This window comes from Epinephelus lanceolatus, chromosome 22 (assembly GCF_041903045.1).
Source record: "Epinephelus lanceolatus isolate andai-2023 chromosome 22, ASM4190304v1, whole genome shotgun sequence".
Taxonomy (NCBI): domain Eukaryota; kingdom Metazoa; phylum Chordata; class Actinopteri; order Perciformes; family Serranidae; genus Epinephelus; species Epinephelus lanceolatus.
Window position 1 is genome coordinate 32,003,227 of NC_135755.1, and position 16,774 is coordinate 32,020,000.

At 47.3% G+C, this 16,774-nt stretch overlaps 42 non-coding genes across 42 annotated transcripts; all 42 read right to left on the reverse strand.

The window, feature by feature from the left end:
- Positions 1 to 182: 182 nt before the first annotated feature.
- On the reverse strand, positions 183 to 301 carry LOC144459966 (5S ribosomal RNA). The gene has a single exon (XR_013488682.1). It is a non-coding gene; the product is annotated as a 5S ribosomal RNA (ribosomal RNA).
- Positions 302 to 578: 277 nt separating this feature from the next.
- Positions 579 to 697, reverse strand: LOC144460845 (5S ribosomal RNA). Its single transcript, XR_013489564.1, has one exon. It is a non-coding gene; the product is annotated as a 5S ribosomal RNA (ribosomal RNA).
- A 277-nt stretch (positions 698 to 974) lies between these two features.
- LOC144461413 (5S ribosomal RNA) lies at positions 975 to 1,093 on the reverse strand. Its single transcript, XR_013490114.1, has one exon. It is a non-coding gene; the product is annotated as a 5S ribosomal RNA (ribosomal RNA).
- A 286-nt stretch (positions 1,094 to 1,379) lies between these two features.
- On the reverse strand, positions 1,380 to 1,498 carry LOC144459967 (5S ribosomal RNA). Its single transcript, XR_013488683.1, has one exon. It is a non-coding gene; the product is annotated as a 5S ribosomal RNA (ribosomal RNA).
- Positions 1,499 to 1,763: 265 nt separating this feature from the next.
- On the reverse strand, positions 1,764 to 1,882 carry LOC144459968 (5S ribosomal RNA). The gene has a single exon (XR_013488684.1). It is a non-coding gene; the product is annotated as a 5S ribosomal RNA (ribosomal RNA).
- Positions 1,883 to 2,168: 286 nt separating this feature from the next.
- Positions 2,169 to 2,287, reverse strand: LOC144459969 (5S ribosomal RNA). The gene has a single exon (XR_013488685.1). It is a non-coding gene; the product is annotated as a 5S ribosomal RNA (ribosomal RNA).
- A 265-nt stretch (positions 2,288 to 2,552) lies between these two features.
- Positions 2,553 to 2,671, reverse strand: LOC144459970 (5S ribosomal RNA). The gene has a single exon (XR_013488686.1). It is a non-coding gene; the product is annotated as a 5S ribosomal RNA (ribosomal RNA).
- A 284-nt stretch (positions 2,672 to 2,955) lies between these two features.
- LOC144460758 (5S ribosomal RNA) lies at positions 2,956 to 3,074 on the reverse strand. The gene has a single exon (XR_013489477.1). It is a non-coding gene; the product is annotated as a 5S ribosomal RNA (ribosomal RNA).
- A 263-nt stretch (positions 3,075 to 3,337) lies between these two features.
- On the reverse strand, positions 3,338 to 3,456 carry LOC144460753 (5S ribosomal RNA). Its single transcript, XR_013489472.1, has one exon. It is a non-coding gene; the product is annotated as a 5S ribosomal RNA (ribosomal RNA).
- A 285-nt stretch (positions 3,457 to 3,741) lies between these two features.
- Positions 3,742 to 3,860, reverse strand: LOC144460688 (5S ribosomal RNA). Its single transcript, XR_013489407.1, has one exon. It is a non-coding gene; the product is annotated as a 5S ribosomal RNA (ribosomal RNA).
- Positions 3,861 to 4,145: 285 nt separating this feature from the next.
- Positions 4,146 to 4,264, reverse strand: LOC144459971 (5S ribosomal RNA). Its single transcript, XR_013488687.1, has one exon. It is a non-coding gene; the product is annotated as a 5S ribosomal RNA (ribosomal RNA).
- Positions 4,265 to 4,550: 286 nt separating this feature from the next.
- LOC144460754 (5S ribosomal RNA) lies at positions 4,551 to 4,669 on the reverse strand. Its single transcript, XR_013489473.1, has one exon. It is a non-coding gene; the product is annotated as a 5S ribosomal RNA (ribosomal RNA).
- Positions 4,670 to 4,954: 285 nt separating this feature from the next.
- Positions 4,955 to 5,073, reverse strand: LOC144460711 (5S ribosomal RNA). The gene has a single exon (XR_013489430.1). It is a non-coding gene; the product is annotated as a 5S ribosomal RNA (ribosomal RNA).
- Positions 5,074 to 5,338: 265 nt separating this feature from the next.
- Positions 5,339 to 5,457, reverse strand: LOC144459972 (5S ribosomal RNA). The gene has a single exon (XR_013488688.1). It is a non-coding gene; the product is annotated as a 5S ribosomal RNA (ribosomal RNA).
- A 265-nt stretch (positions 5,458 to 5,722) lies between these two features.
- Positions 5,723 to 5,841, reverse strand: LOC144459973 (5S ribosomal RNA). Its single transcript, XR_013488689.1, has one exon. It is a non-coding gene; the product is annotated as a 5S ribosomal RNA (ribosomal RNA).
- A 285-nt stretch (positions 5,842 to 6,126) lies between these two features.
- LOC144459975 (5S ribosomal RNA) lies at positions 6,127 to 6,245 on the reverse strand. Its single transcript, XR_013488691.1, has one exon. It is a non-coding gene; the product is annotated as a 5S ribosomal RNA (ribosomal RNA).
- A 277-nt stretch (positions 6,246 to 6,522) lies between these two features.
- Positions 6,523 to 6,641, reverse strand: LOC144460846 (5S ribosomal RNA). The gene has a single exon (XR_013489565.1). It is a non-coding gene; the product is annotated as a 5S ribosomal RNA (ribosomal RNA).
- A 277-nt stretch (positions 6,642 to 6,918) lies between these two features.
- Positions 6,919 to 7,037, reverse strand: LOC144461424 (5S ribosomal RNA). The gene has a single exon (XR_013490125.1). It is a non-coding gene; the product is annotated as a 5S ribosomal RNA (ribosomal RNA).
- A 286-nt stretch (positions 7,038 to 7,323) lies between these two features.
- On the reverse strand, positions 7,324 to 7,442 carry LOC144459976 (5S ribosomal RNA). The gene has a single exon (XR_013488692.1). It is a non-coding gene; the product is annotated as a 5S ribosomal RNA (ribosomal RNA).
- Positions 7,443 to 7,707: 265 nt separating this feature from the next.
- On the reverse strand, positions 7,708 to 7,826 carry LOC144459977 (5S ribosomal RNA). Its single transcript, XR_013488693.1, has one exon. It is a non-coding gene; the product is annotated as a 5S ribosomal RNA (ribosomal RNA).
- Positions 7,827 to 8,112: 286 nt separating this feature from the next.
- On the reverse strand, positions 8,113 to 8,231 carry LOC144459978 (5S ribosomal RNA). Its single transcript, XR_013488694.1, has one exon. It is a non-coding gene; the product is annotated as a 5S ribosomal RNA (ribosomal RNA).
- A 265-nt stretch (positions 8,232 to 8,496) lies between these two features.
- On the reverse strand, positions 8,497 to 8,615 carry LOC144459979 (5S ribosomal RNA). The gene has a single exon (XR_013488695.1). It is a non-coding gene; the product is annotated as a 5S ribosomal RNA (ribosomal RNA).
- A 284-nt stretch (positions 8,616 to 8,899) lies between these two features.
- On the reverse strand, positions 8,900 to 9,018 carry LOC144460759 (5S ribosomal RNA). The gene has a single exon (XR_013489478.1). It is a non-coding gene; the product is annotated as a 5S ribosomal RNA (ribosomal RNA).
- Positions 9,019 to 9,281: 263 nt separating this feature from the next.
- On the reverse strand, positions 9,282 to 9,400 carry LOC144461190 (5S ribosomal RNA). Its single transcript, XR_013489909.1, has one exon. It is a non-coding gene; the product is annotated as a 5S ribosomal RNA (ribosomal RNA).
- A 285-nt stretch (positions 9,401 to 9,685) lies between these two features.
- On the reverse strand, positions 9,686 to 9,804 carry LOC144460689 (5S ribosomal RNA). The gene has a single exon (XR_013489408.1). It is a non-coding gene; the product is annotated as a 5S ribosomal RNA (ribosomal RNA).
- Positions 9,805 to 10,089: 285 nt separating this feature from the next.
- LOC144459980 (5S ribosomal RNA) lies at positions 10,090 to 10,208 on the reverse strand. The gene has a single exon (XR_013488696.1). It is a non-coding gene; the product is annotated as a 5S ribosomal RNA (ribosomal RNA).
- Positions 10,209 to 10,494: 286 nt separating this feature from the next.
- Positions 10,495 to 10,613, reverse strand: LOC144460755 (5S ribosomal RNA). Its single transcript, XR_013489474.1, has one exon. It is a non-coding gene; the product is annotated as a 5S ribosomal RNA (ribosomal RNA).
- A 285-nt stretch (positions 10,614 to 10,898) lies between these two features.
- On the reverse strand, positions 10,899 to 11,017 carry LOC144460712 (5S ribosomal RNA). The gene has a single exon (XR_013489431.1). It is a non-coding gene; the product is annotated as a 5S ribosomal RNA (ribosomal RNA).
- A 285-nt stretch (positions 11,018 to 11,302) lies between these two features.
- On the reverse strand, positions 11,303 to 11,421 carry LOC144459981 (5S ribosomal RNA). Its single transcript, XR_013488697.1, has one exon. It is a non-coding gene; the product is annotated as a 5S ribosomal RNA (ribosomal RNA).
- Positions 11,422 to 11,686: 265 nt separating this feature from the next.
- On the reverse strand, positions 11,687 to 11,805 carry LOC144460346 (5S ribosomal RNA). The gene has a single exon (XR_013489064.1). It is a non-coding gene; the product is annotated as a 5S ribosomal RNA (ribosomal RNA).
- Positions 11,806 to 12,070: 265 nt separating this feature from the next.
- Positions 12,071 to 12,189, reverse strand: LOC144461046 (5S ribosomal RNA). Its single transcript, XR_013489765.1, has one exon. It is a non-coding gene; the product is annotated as a 5S ribosomal RNA (ribosomal RNA).
- Positions 12,190 to 12,475: 286 nt separating this feature from the next.
- Positions 12,476 to 12,594, reverse strand: LOC144459982 (5S ribosomal RNA). The gene has a single exon (XR_013488698.1). It is a non-coding gene; the product is annotated as a 5S ribosomal RNA (ribosomal RNA).
- A 265-nt stretch (positions 12,595 to 12,859) lies between these two features.
- Positions 12,860 to 12,978, reverse strand: LOC144461168 (5S ribosomal RNA). Its single transcript, XR_013489887.1, has one exon. It is a non-coding gene; the product is annotated as a 5S ribosomal RNA (ribosomal RNA).
- A 285-nt stretch (positions 12,979 to 13,263) lies between these two features.
- LOC144459983 (5S ribosomal RNA) lies at positions 13,264 to 13,382 on the reverse strand. Its single transcript, XR_013488699.1, has one exon. It is a non-coding gene; the product is annotated as a 5S ribosomal RNA (ribosomal RNA).
- A 278-nt stretch (positions 13,383 to 13,660) lies between these two features.
- Positions 13,661 to 13,779, reverse strand: LOC144459984 (5S ribosomal RNA). Its single transcript, XR_013488700.1, has one exon. It is a non-coding gene; the product is annotated as a 5S ribosomal RNA (ribosomal RNA).
- Positions 13,780 to 14,043: 264 nt separating this feature from the next.
- On the reverse strand, positions 14,044 to 14,162 carry LOC144461435 (5S ribosomal RNA). Its single transcript, XR_013490137.1, has one exon. It is a non-coding gene; the product is annotated as a 5S ribosomal RNA (ribosomal RNA).
- Positions 14,163 to 14,448: 286 nt separating this feature from the next.
- Positions 14,449 to 14,567, reverse strand: LOC144459986 (5S ribosomal RNA). Its single transcript, XR_013488702.1, has one exon. It is a non-coding gene; the product is annotated as a 5S ribosomal RNA (ribosomal RNA).
- Positions 14,568 to 14,832: 265 nt separating this feature from the next.
- On the reverse strand, positions 14,833 to 14,951 carry LOC144459987 (5S ribosomal RNA). The gene has a single exon (XR_013488703.1). It is a non-coding gene; the product is annotated as a 5S ribosomal RNA (ribosomal RNA).
- A 284-nt stretch (positions 14,952 to 15,235) lies between these two features.
- Positions 15,236 to 15,354, reverse strand: LOC144459988 (5S ribosomal RNA). The gene has a single exon (XR_013488704.1). It is a non-coding gene; the product is annotated as a 5S ribosomal RNA (ribosomal RNA).
- A 276-nt stretch (positions 15,355 to 15,630) lies between these two features.
- Positions 15,631 to 15,749, reverse strand: LOC144460847 (5S ribosomal RNA). The gene has a single exon (XR_013489566.1). It is a non-coding gene; the product is annotated as a 5S ribosomal RNA (ribosomal RNA).
- A 277-nt stretch (positions 15,750 to 16,026) lies between these two features.
- Positions 16,027 to 16,145, reverse strand: LOC144459989 (5S ribosomal RNA). Its single transcript, XR_013488705.1, has one exon. It is a non-coding gene; the product is annotated as a 5S ribosomal RNA (ribosomal RNA).
- A 263-nt stretch (positions 16,146 to 16,408) lies between these two features.
- On the reverse strand, positions 16,409 to 16,527 carry LOC144461446 (5S ribosomal RNA). Its single transcript, XR_013490148.1, has one exon. It is a non-coding gene; the product is annotated as a 5S ribosomal RNA (ribosomal RNA).
- Between the last annotated feature and the right edge of the window lie 247 nt (positions 16,528 to 16,774).

Consider the following 16,774-nt stretch of genomic DNA (forward strand, 5'->3'; position numbering starts at 1 on the left):
ACAAGACCCACACGCCATTTAGTTTTGAGTTAATGCACACATACTCATTGAGAAATTAAAAAAAACAAAAAAGGAAAAAAAAGGGAAAAAAAGGAGAGTTTGTCCACTGGTACTGTTTTCCAAGGAGCTGGCTCCAGTAAAGGAGGAGCAGCGCCCTCTGCTGATGAAAGGTGAGAATAAAAAGCTTACAGCACCGGGTATTCCCAGGCGGTCTCCCATCCAAGTACTGACCCGGCCCGACCCTGCTTAGCTTCCGAGATCGGACGAGATCGGGCGTATTCAGGGTGGTATGGCCGTAAGCCATGGAAGAGCATGCACGCACGCCATTTATAGATGGTAAAACATCAGCAAGGGTGGATGGCAAATGGTAATCTGTCATTTTCCTGCACTCAACAAGCGCCATGACAAGACCCACACGCCATATATTTTTCAGTTAATGCACATATACTCACTGACAAATTAAAAAAAAAAAAAAAAGAAAAAAAAAAAGACAGTTTGTCCACTGGTGCTGTTTTCCAAGGAGCTGGCTCCAGTAAAGGAGGAGCAGCGCCCTCTGCTGATGAAAGGTGAGAATAAAAAGCTTACAGCACCGGGTATTCCCAGGCGGTCTCCCATGCAAGTACTGACCCGGCCCGACCCTGCTTAGCTTCCGAGATCGGACGAGATCGGGCGTATTCAGGGTGGTATGGCCGTAAGCCATGGAAGAGCATGCACGCACGCCATTTATAGATGGTAAAACATCAGCAAGGGTGGATGGCAAATGGTAATCTGTCATTTTCCTGCACTCAACAAGCACCATGACAAGACCCACATGCCATTTAGTTTTGAGTTAATGCACATATACTCACTGACAAATTAAAAAAAAAAAAAAAAAGGGAAAAAAAGGAGAGTTTGTCCACTGGTGCTGTTTTCCAAGGAGCTGGCTCCAGTAAAGGAGGAGCAGCGCCCTCTGCTGATGAAAGGTGAGAATAAAAAGCTTACAGCACCGGGTATTCCCAGGCGGTCTCCCATCCAAGTACTGACCCGGCCCAACCCTGCTTAGCTTCCGAGATCGGACGAGATCGGGCGTATTCAGGGTGGTATGGCCGTAAGCAATGGAAGAGCATGCACGTACGCCATTTATAGATGGTAAAACAGCAGCAAGGGTGGATGGCAAATGGTAATCTGTCATTTTCCTGCACTCAACAAGCACCATGACAAGACCCACATGCCATTTAGTTTTGAGTTAATGCACATATACTCATTGAGAAATTAAAAAAAAACAAAAAAGGAAAAAAAAGGGAAAAAAAGGAGAGTTTGTCCACTGGTGCTGTTTTCCAAGGAGTTGGCTCCAGTAAAGGAGGAGCAGCGCCCTCTGCTGATGAAAGGTGAGAATAAAAAGCTTACAGCACCGGGTATTCCCAGGCGGTCTCCCATCCAAGTACTGACCCGGCCCGACCCTGCTTAGCTTCCGAGATCGGACGAGATCGGGCGTATTCAGGGTGGTATGGCCGTAAGCCATGGAAGGGCATGCACGCACGCCATTTATAGATGGTAAAACATCAGCAAGGGTGGATGGCAAATGGTAATCTGTCATTTTCCTGCACTCAACAAGCGCCATGACAAGACCCACACGCCATTTAGTTTTCAGTTAATGCACATATACTCACTGACAAATTAAAACAAAAAAAAAAAGAGAGTTTGTCCACTGGTGCTGTTTTCCAAGGAGCTGGCTCCAGTAAAGGAGGAGCAGCGCCCTCTGCTGATGAAAGGTGAGAATAAAAAGCTTACAGCACCGGGTATTCCCAGGCGGTCTCCCATCCAAGTACTGACCCGGCCCGACCCTGCTTAGCTTCCGAGATCGGACGAGATCGGGCGTATTCAGGGTGGTATGGCCGTAAGCCATGGAAGAGCATGCACGCACGCCATTTATAGATGGTAAAACATCAGCAAGGGTGGATGGCAAATGGTAATCTGTCATTTTCCTGCACTCAACAAGCACCATGACAAGACCCACATGCCATTTAGTTTTGAGTTAATGCACATATACTCATTGAGAAATTAAAAAAAAACAAAAAAGGAAAAAAAAGGGAAAAAAAGGAGAGTTTGTCCACTGGTGCTGTTTTCCAAGGAGTTGGCTCCAGTAAAGGAGGAGCAGCGCCCTCTGCTGATGAAAGGTGAGAATAAAAAGCTTACAGCACCGGGTATTCCCAGGCGGTCTCCCATCCAAGTACTGACCCGGCCCGACCCTGCTTAGCTTCCGAGATCGGACGAGATCGGGCGTATTCAGGGTGGTATGGCCGTAAGCCATGGAAGGGCATGCACGCACGCCATTTATAGATGGTAAAACATCAGCAAGGGTGGATGGCAAATGGTAATCTGTCATTTTCCTGCACTCAACAAGCGCCATGACAAGACCCACACGCCATTTAGTTTTCAGTTAATGCACATATACTCACTGACAAATTAAAACAAAAAAAAAAAGAGAGTTTGTCCACTGGTGCTGTTTTCCAAGGAGCTGGCTCCAGTAAAGGAGGAGCAGCGCCCTCTGCTGATGAAAGGTGAGAATAAAAAGCTTACAGCACCGGGTATTCCCAGGCGGTCTCCCATCCAAGTACTGACCCGGCCCGACCCTGCTTAGCTTCCGAGATCGGACGAGATCGGGCGTATTCAGGGTGGTATGGCCGTAAGCCATGGAAGAGCATGCACGCACGCCATTTATAGATGGTAAAACATCAGCAAGGGTGGATGGCAAATGGTAATCTGTCATTTTCCTGCACTCAACAAGCACCATGACAAGACCCACACGCCATTTAGTTTTGAGTTAATGCACATATACTCATTGAGAAATTAAAAAAAACAAAAAAGGAAAAAAAAGGGAAAAAAAGAGAGTTTGTCCACTGGTGCTGTTTTCCAAGGAGCTGGCTCCAGTAAAGGAGGAGCAGCGCCCTCTGCTGATGAAAGGTGAGAATAAAAAGCTTACAACACCGGGTATTCCCAGGCGGTCTCCCATCCAAGTACTGACCCGGCCCGACCCTGCTTAGCTTCCGAGATCGGACGAGATCGGGCGTATTCAGGGTGGTATGGCCGTAAGCCATGGAAGAGCATGCACGCACGCCATTTATAGATGGTAAAACATCAGCAAGGGTGGATGGCAAATGGTAATCTGTCATTTTCCTGCACTCAACAAGCGCCATGACAAGACCCACACGCCATTTAGTTTTCAGTTAATGCACATATACTCACTGACAAATTAAAACAAAAAAAAAAAGAGTTTGTCCACTGGTGCTGTTTTCCAAGGAGCTGGCTCCAGTAAAGGAGGAGCAGCGCCCTCTGCTGATGAAAGGTGAGAATAAAAAGCTTACAGCACCGGGTATTCCCAGGCGGTCTCCCATCCAAGTACTGACCCGGCCCGACCCTGCTTAGCTTCCGAGATCGGACGAGATCGGGCATATTCAGGGTGGTATGGCCGTAAGCCATGGAAGAGCATGCACGCACGCCATTTATAGATGGTAAAACATCAGCAAGGGTGGATGGCAAATGGTAATCTGTCATTTTCCTGCACTCAACAAGCACCATGACAAGACCCACACGCCATTTAGTTTTGAGTTAATGCACATATACTTATTGAGAAATTAAAAAAAACAAAAAAGGAAAAAAAAGGGAAAAAAAGGAGAGTTTGTCCACTGGTGCTGTTTTCCAAGGAGCTGGCTCCAGTAAAGGAGGAGCAGCGCCCTCTGCTGATGAAAGGTGAGAATAAAAAGCTTACAGCACCGGGTATTCCCAGGCGGTCTCCCATCCAAGTACTGACCCGGCCCTACCCTGCTTAGCTTCCGAGATCGGACGAGATCGGGCGTATTCAGGGTGGTATGGCCATAAGCCATGGAAGAGCATGCACGCACGCCATTTATAGATGGTAAAACATCAGCAAGGGTGGATGGCAAATGGTAATCTGTCATTTTCCTGCACTCAACAAGCACCATGACAAGACCCACACGCCATTTAGTTTTGAGTTAATGCACACATACTCATTGAGAAATTAAAAAAAACAAAAAAGGAAAAAAAAGGGAAAAAAAGGAGAGTTTGTCCACTGGTACTGTTTTCCAAGGAGCTGGCTCCAGTAAAGGAGGAGCAGCGCCCTCTGCTGATGAAAGGTGAGAATAAAAAGCTTACAGCACCGGGTATTCCCAGGCGGTCTCCCATCCAAGTACTGACCCGGCCCGACCCTGCTTAGCTTCCGAGATCGGACGAGATCGGGCGTATTCAGGGTGGTATGGCCGTAAGCCATGGAAGAGCATGCACGCACGCCATTTATAGATGGTAAAACATCAGCAAGGGTGGATGACAAATGGTAATCTGTCATTTTCCTGCACTCAACAAGCACCATGACAAGACCCACACGCCATTTAGTTTTGAGTTAATGCACATATACTCATTGAGAAATTAAAAAAAACAAAAAAGGAAAAAAAAAGGGAAAAAAAGGAGAGTTTGTCCACTGGTGCTGTTTTCCAAGGAGCTGGCTCCAGTAAAGGAGGAGCAGCGCCCTCTGCTGATGAAAGGTGAGAATAAAAAGCTTACAGCACCGGGTATTCCCAGGCGGTCTCCCATCCAAGTACTGACCCGGCCCGACCCTGCTTAGCTTCCGAGATCGGACGAGATCGGGCATATTCAGGGTGGTATGGCCGTAAGCCATGGAAGAGCATGCACGCACGCCATTTATAGATGGTAAAACATCAGCAAGGGTGGATGGCAAATGGTAATCTGTCATTTTCCTGCACTCAACAAGCACCATGACAAGACCCACACGCCATTTATTTTTGAGTTAATGCACATATACTTATTGAGAAATTAAAAAAAACAAAAAAGGAAAAAAAAGGGAAAAAAAGGAGAGTTTGTCCACTGGTGCTGTTTTCCAAGGAGCTGGCTCCAGTAAAGGAGGAGCAGCGCCCTCTGCTGATGAAAGGTGAGAATAAAAAGCTTACAGCACCGGGTATTCCCAGGCGGTCTCCCATCCAAGTACTGACCCGGCCCGACCCTGCTTAGCTTCCGAGATCGGACGAGATCGGGCGTATTCAGGGTGGTATGGCCATAAGCCATGGAAGAGCATGCACGCACGCCATTTATAGATGGTAAAACATCAGCAAGGGTGGATGGCAAATGGTAATCTGTCATTTTCCTGCACTCAACAAGCGCCATGACAAGACCCACACGCCATTTAGTTTTCAGTTAATGCACATATACTCACTGACAAATTAAAACAAAAAAAAAAAGAGAGTTTGTCCACTGGTGCTGTTTTCCAAGGAGCTGGCTCCAGTAAAGGAGGAGCAGCGCCCTCTGCTGATGAAAGGTGAGAATAAAAAGCTTACAGCACCGGGTATTCCCAGGCGGTCTCCCATCCAAGTACTGACCCGGCCCGACCCTGCTTAGCTTCCGAGATCGGACGAGATCGGGCGTATTCAGGGTGGTATGGCCGTAAGCCATGGAAGAGCATGCACGCACGCCATTTATAGATGGTAAAACATCAGCAAGGGTGGATGGCAAATGGTAATCTGTCATTTTACTGCACTCAACAAGCGCCATGACAAGACCCACACGCCATTTAGTTTTCAGTTAATGCACATATACTCACTGACAAATTAAAACAAAAAAAAAAAGAGAGTTTGTCCACTGGTGCTGTTTTCCAAGGAGCTGGCTCCAGTAAAGGAGGAGCAGCGCCCTCTGCTGATGAAAGGTGAGAATAAAAAGCTTACAGCACCGGGTATTCCCAGGCGGTCTCCCATCCAAGTACTGACCCGGCCCGACCCTGCTTAGCTTCCGAGATCGGACGAGATCGGGCGTATTCAGGGTGGTATGGCCGTAAGCCATGGAAGAGCATGCACGCACGCCATTTATAGATGGTAAAACATCAGCAAGGGTGGATGGCAAATGGTAATCTGTCATTTTCCTGCACTCAACAAGCACCATGACAAGACCCACACGCCATTTAGTTTTGAGTTAATGCACACATACTCATTGAGAAATTAAAAAAAACAAAAAAGGAAAAAAAAGGGAAAAAAAGGAGAGTTTGTCCACTGGTACTGTTTTCCAAGGAGCTGGCTCCAGTAAAGGAGGAGCAGCGCCCTCTGCTGATGAAAGGTGAGAATAAAAAGCTTACAGCACCGGGTATTCCCAGGCGGTCTCCCATCCAAGTACTGACCCGGCCCGACCCTGCTTAGCTTCCGAGATCGGACGAGATCGGGCGTATTCAGGGTGGTATGGCCGTAAGCCATGGAAGAGCATGCACGCACGCCATTTATAGATGGTAAAACATCAGCAAGGGTGGATGGCAAATGGTAATCTGTCATTTTCCTGCACTCAACAAGCGCCATGACAAGACCCACACGCCATATATTTTTCAGTTAATGCACATATACTCACTGACAAATTAAAAAAAAAAAAAAAAGAAAAAAAAAAAGACAGTTTGTCCACTGGTGCTGTTTTCCAAGGAGCTGGCTCCAGTAAAGGAGGAGCAGCGCCCTCTGCTGATGAAAGGTGAGAATAAAAAGCTTACAGCACCGGGTATTCCCAGGCGGTCTCCCATGCAAGTACTGACCCGGCCCGACCCTGCTTAGCTTCCGAGATCGGACGAGATCGGGCGTATTCAGGGTGGTATGGCCGTAAGCCATGGAAGAGCATGCACGCACGCCATTTATAGATGGTAAAACATCAGCAAGGGTGGATGGCAAATGGTAATCTGTCATTTTCCTGCACTCAACAAGCACCATGACAAGACCCACATGCCATTTAGTTTTGAGTTAATGCACATATACTCACTGACAAATTAAAAAAAAAAAAAAAAAGGGAAAAAAAGGAGAGTTTGTCCACTGGTGCTGTTTTCCAAGGAGCTGGCTCCAGTAAAGGAGGAGCAGCGCCCTCTGCTGATGAAAGGTGAGAATAAAAAGCTTACAGCACCGGGTATTCCCAGGCGGTCTCCCATCCAAGTACTGACCCGGCCCAACCCTGCTTAGCTTCCGAGATCGGACGAGATCGGGCGTATTCAGGGTGGTATGGCCGTAAGCAATGGAAGAGCATGCACGTACGCCATTTATAGATGGTAAAACAGCAGCAAGGGTGGATGGCAAATGGTAATCTGTCATTTTCCTGCACTCAACAAGCACCATGACAAGACCCACATGCCATTTAGTTTTGAGTTAATGCACATATACTCATTGAGAAATTAAAAAAAAACAAAAAAGGAAAAAAAAGGGAAAAAAAGGAGAGTTTGTCCACTGGTGCTGTTTTCCAAGGAGTTGGCTCCAGTAAAGGAGGAGCAGCGCCCTCTGCTGATGAAAGGTGAGAATAAAAAGCTTACAGCACCGGGTATTCCCAGGCGGTCTCCCATCCAAGTACTGACCCGGCCCGACCCTGCTTAGCTTCCGAGATCGGACGAGATCGGGCGTATTCAGGGTGGTATGGCCGTAAGCCATGGAAGGGCATGCACGCACGCCATTTATAGATGGTAAAACATCAGCAAGGGTGGATGGCAAATGGTAATCTGTCATTTTCCTGCACTCAACAAGCGCCATGACAAGACCCACACGCCATTTAGTTTTCAGTTAATGCACATATACTCACTGACAAATTAAAACAAAAAAAAAAAGAGAGTTTGTCCACTGGTGCTGTTTTCCAAGGAGCTGGCTCCAGTAAAGGAGGAGCAGCGCCCTCTGCTGATGAAAGGTGAGAATAAAAAGCTTACAGCACCGGGTATTCCCAGGCGGTCTCCCATCCAAGTACTGACCCGGCCCGACCCTGCTTAGCTTCCGAGATCGGACGAGATCGGGCGTATTCAGGGTGGTATGGCCGTAAGCCATGGAAGAGCATGCACGCACGCCATTTATAGATGGTAAAACATCAGCAAGGGTGGATGGCAAATGGTAATCTGTCATTTTCCTGCACTCAACAAGCACCATGACAAGACCCACATGCCATTTAGTTTTGAGTTAATGCACATATACTCATTGAGAAATTAAAAAAAAACAAAAAAGGAAAAAAAAGGGAAAAAAAGGAGAGTTTGTCCACTGGTGCTGTTTTCCAAGGAGTTGGCTCCAGTAAAGGAGGAGCAGCGCCCTCTGCTGATGAAAGGTGAGAATAAAAAGCTTACAGCACCGGGTATTCCCAGGCGGTCTCCCATCCAAGTACTGACCCGGCCCGACCCTGCTTAGCTTCCGAGATCGGACGAGATCGGGCGTATTCAGGGTGGTATGGCCGTAAGCCATGGAAGGGCATGCACGCACGCCATTTATAGATGGTAAAACATCAGCAAGGGTGGATGGCAAATGGTAATCTGTCATTTTCCTGCACTCAACAAGCGCCATGACAAGACCCACACGCCATTTAGTTTTGAGTTAATGCACATATACTCACTGACAAATTAAAACAAAAAAAAAAAGAGAGTTTGTCCACTGGTGCTGTTTTCCAAGGAGCTGGCTCCAGTAAAGGAGGAGCAGCGCCCTCTGCTGATGAAAGGTGAGAATAAAAAGCTTACAGCACCGGGTATTCCCAGGCGGTCTCCCATCCAAGTACTGACCCGGCCCGACCCTGCTTAGCTTCCGAGATCGGACGAGATCGGGCGTATTCAGGGTGGTATGGCCGTAAGCCATGGAAGAGCATGCACGCACGCCATTTATAGATGGTAAAACATCAGCAAGGGTGGATGGCAAATGGTAATCTGTCATTTTCCTGCACTCAACAAGCACCATGACAAGACCCACACGCCATTTAGTTTTGAGTTAATGCACATATACTCATTGAGAAATTAAAAAAAACAAAAAAGGAAAAAAAAGGGAAAAAAAGAGAGTTTGTCCACTGGTGCTGTTTTCCAAGGAGCTGGCTCCAGTAAAGGAGGAGCAGCGCCCTCTGCTGATGAAAGGTGAGAATAAAAAGCTTACAACACCGGGTATTCCCAGGCGGTCTCCCATCCAAGTACTGACCCGGCCCGACCCTGCTTAGCTTCCGAGATCGGACGAGATCGGGCGTATTCAGGGTGGTATGGCCGTAAGCCATGGAAGAGCATGCACGCACGCCATTTATAGATGGTAAAACATCAGCAAGGGTGGATGGCAAATGGTAATCTGTCATTTTCCTGCACTCAACAAGCGCCATGACAAGACCCACACGCCATTTAGTTTTCAGTTAATGCACATATACTCACTGACAAATTAAAACAAAAAAAAAAAGAGTTTGTCCACTGGTGCTGTTTTCCAAGGAGCTGGCTCCAGTAAAGGAGGAGCAGCGCCCTCTGCTGATGAAAGGTGAGAATAAAAAGCTTACAGCACCGGGTATTCCCAGGCGGTCTCCCATCCAAGTACTGACCCTGCCCGACCCTGCTTAGCTTCCGAGATCGGACGAGATCGGGCATATTCAGGGTGGTATGGCCGTAAGCCATGGAAGAGCATGCACGCACGCCATTTATAGATGGTAAAACATCAGCAAGGGTGGATGGCAAATGGTAATCTGTCATTTTCCTGCACTCAACAAGCACCATGACAAGACCCACACGCCATTTAGTTTTGAGTTAATGCACATATACTTATTGAGAAATTAAAAAAAACAAAAAAGGAAAAAAAAGGGAAAAAAAGGAGAGTTTGTCCACTGGTGCTGTTTTCCAAGGAGCTGGCTCCAGTAAAGGAGGAGCAGCGCCCTCTGCTGATGAAAGGTGAGAATAAAAAGCTTACAGCACCGGGTATTCCCAGGCGGTCTCCCATCCAAGTACTGACCCGGCCCTACCCTGCTTAGCTTCCGAGATCGGACGAGATCGGGCGTATTCAGGGTGGTATGGCCATAAGCCATGGAAGAGCATGCACGCACGCCATTTATAGATGGTAAAACATCAGCAAGGGTGGATGGCAAATGGTAATCTGTCATTTTCCTGCACTCAACAAGCACCATGACAAGACCCACACGCCATTTAGTTTTGAGTTAATGCACACATACTCATTGAGAAATTAAAAAAAACAAAAAAGGAAAAAAAAGGGAAAAAAAGGAGAGTTTGTCCACTGGTACTGTTTTCCAAGGAGCTGGCTCCAGTAAAGGAGGAGCAGCGCCCTCTGCTGATGAAAGGTGAGAATAAAAAGCTTACAGCACCGGGTATTCCCAGGCGGTCTCCCATCCAAGTACTGACCCGGCCCGACCCTGCTTAGCTTCCGAGATCGGACGAGATCGGGCGTATTCAGGGTGGTATGGCCGTAAGCCATGGAAGAGCATGCACGCACGCCATTTATAGATGGTAAAACATCAGCAAGGGTGGATGGCAAATGGTAATCTGTCATTTTCCTGCACTCAACAAGCACCATGACAAGACCCACACGCCATTTAGTTTTGAGTTAATGCACATATACTCATTGAGAAATTAAAAAAAACAAAAAAGGAAAAAAAAAGGGAAAAAAAGGAGAGTTTGTCCACTGGTGCTGTTTTCCAAGGAGCTGGCTCCAGTAAAGGAGGAGCAGCGCCCTCTGCTGATGAAAGGTGAGAATAAAAAGCTTACAGCACCGGGTATTCCCAGGCGGTCTCCCATCCAAGTACTGACCCGGCCCGACCCTGCTTAGCTTCCGAGATCGGACGAGATCGGGCATATTCAGGGTGGTATGGCCGTAAGCCATGGAAGAGCATGCACGCACGCCATTTATAGATGGTAAAACATCAGCAAGGGTGGATGGCAAATGGTAATCTGTCATTTTCCTGCACTCAACAAGCACCATGACAAGACCCACACGCCATTTATTTTTGAGTTAATGCACATATACTTATTGAGAAATTAAAAAAAACAAAAAAGGAAAAAAAAGGGAAAAAAAGGAGAGTTTGTCCACTGGTGCTGTTTTCCAAGGAGCTGGCTCCAGTAAAGGAGGAGCAGCGCCCTCTGCTGATGAAAGGTGAGAATAAAAAGCTTACAGCACCGGGTATTCCCAGGCGGTCTCCCATCCAAGTACTGACCCGGCCCGACCCTGCTTAGCTTCCGAGATCGGACGAGATCGGGCGTATTCAGGGTGGTATGGCCATAAGCCATGGAAGAGCATGCACGCACGCCATTTATAGATGGTAAAACATCAGCAAGGGTGGATGGCAAATGGTAATCTGTCATTTTCCTGCACTCAACAAGCACCATGACAAGACCCACACGCCATTTAGTTTTGAGTTAATGCACACATACTCATTGAGAAATTAAAAAAAACAAAAAAGGAAAAAAAAGGGAAAAAAAGGAGAGTTTGTCCACTGGTACTGTTTTCCAAGGAGCTGGCTCCAGTAAAGGAGGAGCAGCGCCCTCTGCTGATGAAAGGTGAGAATAAAAAGCTTACAGCACCGGGTATTCCCAGGCGGTCTCCCATCCAAGTACTGACCCGGCCCGACCCTGCTTAGCTTCCGAGATCGGACGAGATCGGGCGTATTCAGGGTGGTATGGCCGTAAGCCATGGAAGAGCATGCACGCACGCCATTTATAGATGGTAAAACATCAGCAAGGGTGGATGGCAAATGGTAATCTGTCATTTTCCTGCACTCAACAAGCGCCATGACAAGACCCACACGCCATTTAGTTTTCAGTTAATGCACATATACTCACTGACAAATTAAAAAAAAAAAAAAAAGAGAGTTTGTCCACTGGTGCTGTTTTCCAAGGAGCTGGCTCCAGTAAAGGAGGAGCAGCGCCCTCTGCTGATGAAAGGTGAGAATAAAAAGCTTACAGCACCGGGTATTCCCAGGCGGTCTCCCATCCAAGTACTGACCCGGCCCGACCCTGCTTAGCTTCCGAGATCGGATGAGATCGGGCGTATTCAGGGTGGTATGGCCGTAAGCCATGGAAGAGCATGCACGCACGCCATTTATAGATGGTAAAACATCAGCAAGGGTGGATGGCAAATGGTAATCTGTCATTTTACTGCACTCAACAAGCGCCATGACAAGACCCACACGCCATTTAGTTTTCAGTTAATGCACATATACTCACTGACAAATTAAAACAAAAAAAAAAAGAGAGTTTGTCCACTGGTGCTGTTTTCCAAGGAGCTGGCTCCAGTAAAGGAGGAGCAGCGCCCTCTGCTGATGAAAGGTGAGAATAAAAAGCTTACAGCACCGGGTATTCCCAGGCGGTCTCCCATCCAAGTACTGACCCGGCCCGACCCTGCTTAGCTTCCGAGATCGGACGAGATCGGGCGTATTCTGGGTGGTATGGCCGTAAGCCATGGAAGAGCATGCACGCACGCCATTTATAGATGGTAAAACATCAGCAAGGGTGGATGGCAAATGGTAATCTGTCATTTTCCTGCACTCAACAAGCACCATGACAAGACCCACACGCCATTTAGTTTTGAGTTAATGCACATATACTCATTGAGAAATTAAAAAAAACAAAAAAGGAAAAAAAAAGGGAAAAAAAGGAGAGTTTGTCCACTGGTGCTGTTTTCCAAGGAGCTGGCTCCAGTAAAGGAGGAGCAGCGCCCTCTGCTGATGAAAGGTGAGAATAAAAAGCTTACAGCACCGGGTATTCCCAGGCGGTCTCCCATCCAAGTACTGACCCGGCCCGACCCTGCTTAGCTTCCGAGATCGGACGAGATCGGGCGTATTCAGGGTGGTATGGCCGTAAGCCATGGAAGAGCATGCACGCACGCCATTTATAGATGGTAAAACATCAGCAAGGGTGGATGGCAAATGGTAATCTGTCATTTTCCTGCACTCAACAAGCGCCATGACAAGACCCACACGCCATTTAGTTTTCAGTTAATGCACATATACTCACTGACAAATTAAAACAAAAAAAAAAAGAGAGTTTGTCCACTGGTGCTGTTTTCCAAGGAGCTGGCTCCAGTAAAGGAGGAGCAGCGCCCTCTGCTGATGAAAGGTGAGAATAAAAAGCTTACAGCACCGGGTATTCCCAGGCGGTCTCCCATCCAAGTACTGACCCGGCCCGACCCTGCTTAGCTTCCGAGATCAGACGAGATTGGGCGTATTCAGGGTGGTATGGCCGTAAGCCATGGAAGAGCATGCACGCACGCCATTTATAGATGGTAAAACATCAGCAAGGGTGGATGGCAAATGGTAATCTGTCATTTTCCTGCACTCAACAAGCACCATGACAAGACCCACACGCCATTTAGTTTTGAGTTAATGCACACATACTCATTGAGAAATTAAAAAAAACAAAAAAGGAAAAAAAAGGGAAAAAAAGGAGAGTTTGTCCACTGGTACTGTTTTCCAAGGAGCTGGCTCCAGTAAAGGAGGAGCAGCGCCCTCTGCTGATGAAAGGTGAGAATAAAAAGCTTACAGCACCGGGTATTCCCAGGCGGTCTCCCATCCAAGTACTGACCCGGCCCGACCCTGCTTAGCTTCCGAGATCGGACGAGATCGGGCGTATTCAGGGTGGTATGGCCGTAAGCCGTGGAAGAGCATGCACGCACGCCATTTATAGATGGTAAAACATCAGCAAGGGTGGATGGCAAATGGTAATCTGTCATTTTCCTGCACTCAACAAGCGCCATGACAAGACCCACACGCCATTTATTTTTCAGTTAATGCCCATATACTCACTGACAAATTAAAAAAAAGGAAAAAAAAGGGAAAAAAAGGAGAGTTTGTCCACTGGTGCTGTTTTCCAAGGAGCTGGCTCCAGTAAAGGAGGAGCAGCGCCCTCTGCTGATGAAAGGTGAGAATAAAAAGCTTACAGCACCGGGTATTCCCAGGCGGTCTCCCATCCAAGTACTGACCCGGCCCGACCCTGCTTAGCTTCCGAGATCGGACGAGATCGGGCGTATTCAGGGTGGTATGGCCGTAAGCCATGGAAGAGCATGCACGCACGCCATTTATAGATGGTAAAACATCAGCAAGGGTGGATGGCAAATGGTAATCTGTTATTTTCCTGCACTCAACAAGCGCCATGACAAGACCCACACGCCATTTAGTTTTCAGTTAATGCACATATACTCACTGACAAATTAAAAAAAAAAAAAAAGAGAGTTTGTCCACTGGTGCTGTTTTCCAAGGAGCTGGCTCCAGTAAAGGAGGAGCAGCGCCCTTTGCTGATGAAAGGTGAGAATAAAAAGCTTACAGCACCGGGTATTCCCAGGCGGTCTCCCATCCAAGTACTGACCCGGCCCAACCCTGCTTAGCTTCCGAGATCGGACGAGATCGGGCGTATTCAGGGTGGTATGGCCGTAAGCAATGGAAGAGCATGCACGTACGCCATTTATAGATGGTAAAACAGCAGCAAGGGTGGATGGCAAATGGTAATCTGTCATTTTCCTGCACTCAACAAGCACCATGACAAGACCCACATGCCATTTAGTTTTCAGTTAATGCACATATACTCATTGAGAAATTAAAAAAAAACAAAAAAGGAAAAAAAAGGGAAAAAAAGGAGAGTTTGTCCACTGGTGCTGTTTTCCAAGGAGTTGGCTCCAGTAAAGGAGGAGCAGCGCCCTCTGCTGATGAAAGGTGAGAATAAAAAGCTTACAGCACCGGGTATTCCCAGGCGGTCTCCCATCCAAGTACTGACCCGGCCCGACCCTGCTTAGCTTCCGAGATCGGACGAGATCGGGCGTATTCAGGGTGGTATGGCCGTAAGCCATGGAAGGGCATGCACGCACGCCATTTATAGATGGTAAAACATCAGCAAGGGTGGATGGCAAATGGTAATCTGTCATTTTCCTGCACTCAACAAGCGCCATGACAAGACCCACACGCCATTTATTTTTCAGTTAATGCACATATACTCACTGACAAATTAAAACAAAAAAAAAAAGAGAGTTTGTCCACTGGTGCTGTTTTCCAAGGAGCTGGCTCCAGTAAAGGAGGAGCAGCGCCCTCTGCTGATGAAAGGTGAGAATAAAAAGCTTACAGCACCGGGTATTCCCAGGCGGTCTCCCATCCAAGTACTGACCCGGCCCGACCCTGCTTAGCTTCCGAGATCGGACGAGATCGGGCGTATTCAGGGTGGTATGGCCGTAAGCCATGGAAGAGCATGCACGCACGCCATTTATAGATGGTAAAACATCAGCAAGGGTGGATGGCAAATGGTAATCTGTCATTTTCCTGCACTCAACAAGCACCATGACAAGACCCACACGCCATTTAGTTTTGAGTTAATGCACATATACTCATTGAGAAATTAAAAAAAACAAAAAAGGAAAAAAAAGGGAAAAAAAGAGAGTTTGTCCACTGGTGCTGTTTTCCAAGGAGCTGGCTCCAGTAAAGGAGGAGCAGCGCCCTCTGCTGATGAAAGGTGAGAATAAAAAGCTTACAGCACCGGGTATTCCCAGGCGGTCTCCCATCCAAGTACTGACCCGGCCCGACCCTGCTTAGCTTCCGAGATCGGACGAGATCGGGCGTATTCAGGGTGGTATGGCCGTAAGCCATGGAAGAGCATGCACGCACGCCATTTATAGATGGTAAAACATCAGCAAGGGTGGATGGCAAATGGTAATCTGTCATTTTCCTGCACTCAACAAGCGCCATGACAAGACCCACACGCCATTTATTTTTCAGTTAATGCACATATACTCACTGACAAATTAAAAAAAAAAAAAAAGAAAAAAAAAAAGACAGTTTGTCCACTGGTGCTGTTTTCCAAGGAGCTGGCTCCAGTAAAGGAGGAGCAGCGCCCTCTGCTGATGAAAGGTGAGAATAAAAAGCTTACAGCACCGGGTATTCCCAGGCGGTCTCCCATGCAAGTACTGACCCGGCCCGACCCTGCTTAGCTTCCGAGATCGGACGAGATCGGGCGTATTCAGGGTGGTATGGCCGTAAGCCATGGAAGAGCATGCACGCACGCCATTTATAGATGGTAAAACATCAGCAAGGGTGGATGGCAAATGGTAATCTGTCATTTTCCTGCACTCAACAAGCACCATGACAAGACCCACATGCCATTTAGTTTTGAGTTAATGCACATATACTCACTGACAAATTAAAAAAAAAAAAAAAAAGGGAAAAAAAGGAGAGTTTGTCCACTGGTGCTGTTTTCCAAGGAGCTGGCTCCAGTAAAGGAGGAGCAGCGCCCTCTGCTGATGAAAGGTGAGAATAAAAAGCTTACAGCACCGGGTATTCCCAGGCGGTCTCCCATCCAAGTACTGACCCGGCCCGACCCTGCTTAGCTTCCGAGATCGGACGAGATCGGGCGTATTCAGGGTGGTATGGCCGTAAGCCATGGAAGAGCATGCACGCACGCCATTTATAGATGGTAAAACATCAGCAAGGGTGGATGGCAAATGGTAATCTGTTATTTTCCTGCACTCAACAAGCGCCATGACAAGACCCACACGCCATTTAGTTTTCAGTTAATGCACATATACTCACTGACAAATTAAAAAAAAAAAAAAGAGAGTTTGTCCACTGGTGCTGTTTTCCAAGGAGCTGGCTCCAGTAAAGGAGGAGCAGCGCCCTTTGCTGATGAAAGGTGAGAATAAAAAGCTTACAGCACCGGGTATTCCCAGGCGGTCTCCCATCCAAGTACTGACCCGGCCCAACCCTGCTTAGCTTCCGAGATCGGACGAGATCGGGCGTATTCAGGGTGGTATGGCCGTAAGCAATGGAAGAGCATGCACGTACGCCATTTATAGATGGTAAAACAGCAGCAAGGGTGGATGGCAAATGGTAATCTGTCATTTTCCTGCACTCAACAAGCACCATGACAAGACCCACATGCCATTTAGTTTTGAGTTAATGCACATATACTCATTGAGAAATTAAAAAAAAACAAAAAAGGAAAAAAAAGGGAAAAAAAGGAGAGTTTGTCCACTGGTGCTGTTTTCCAAGGAGTTTTCTCCAGTAAAGG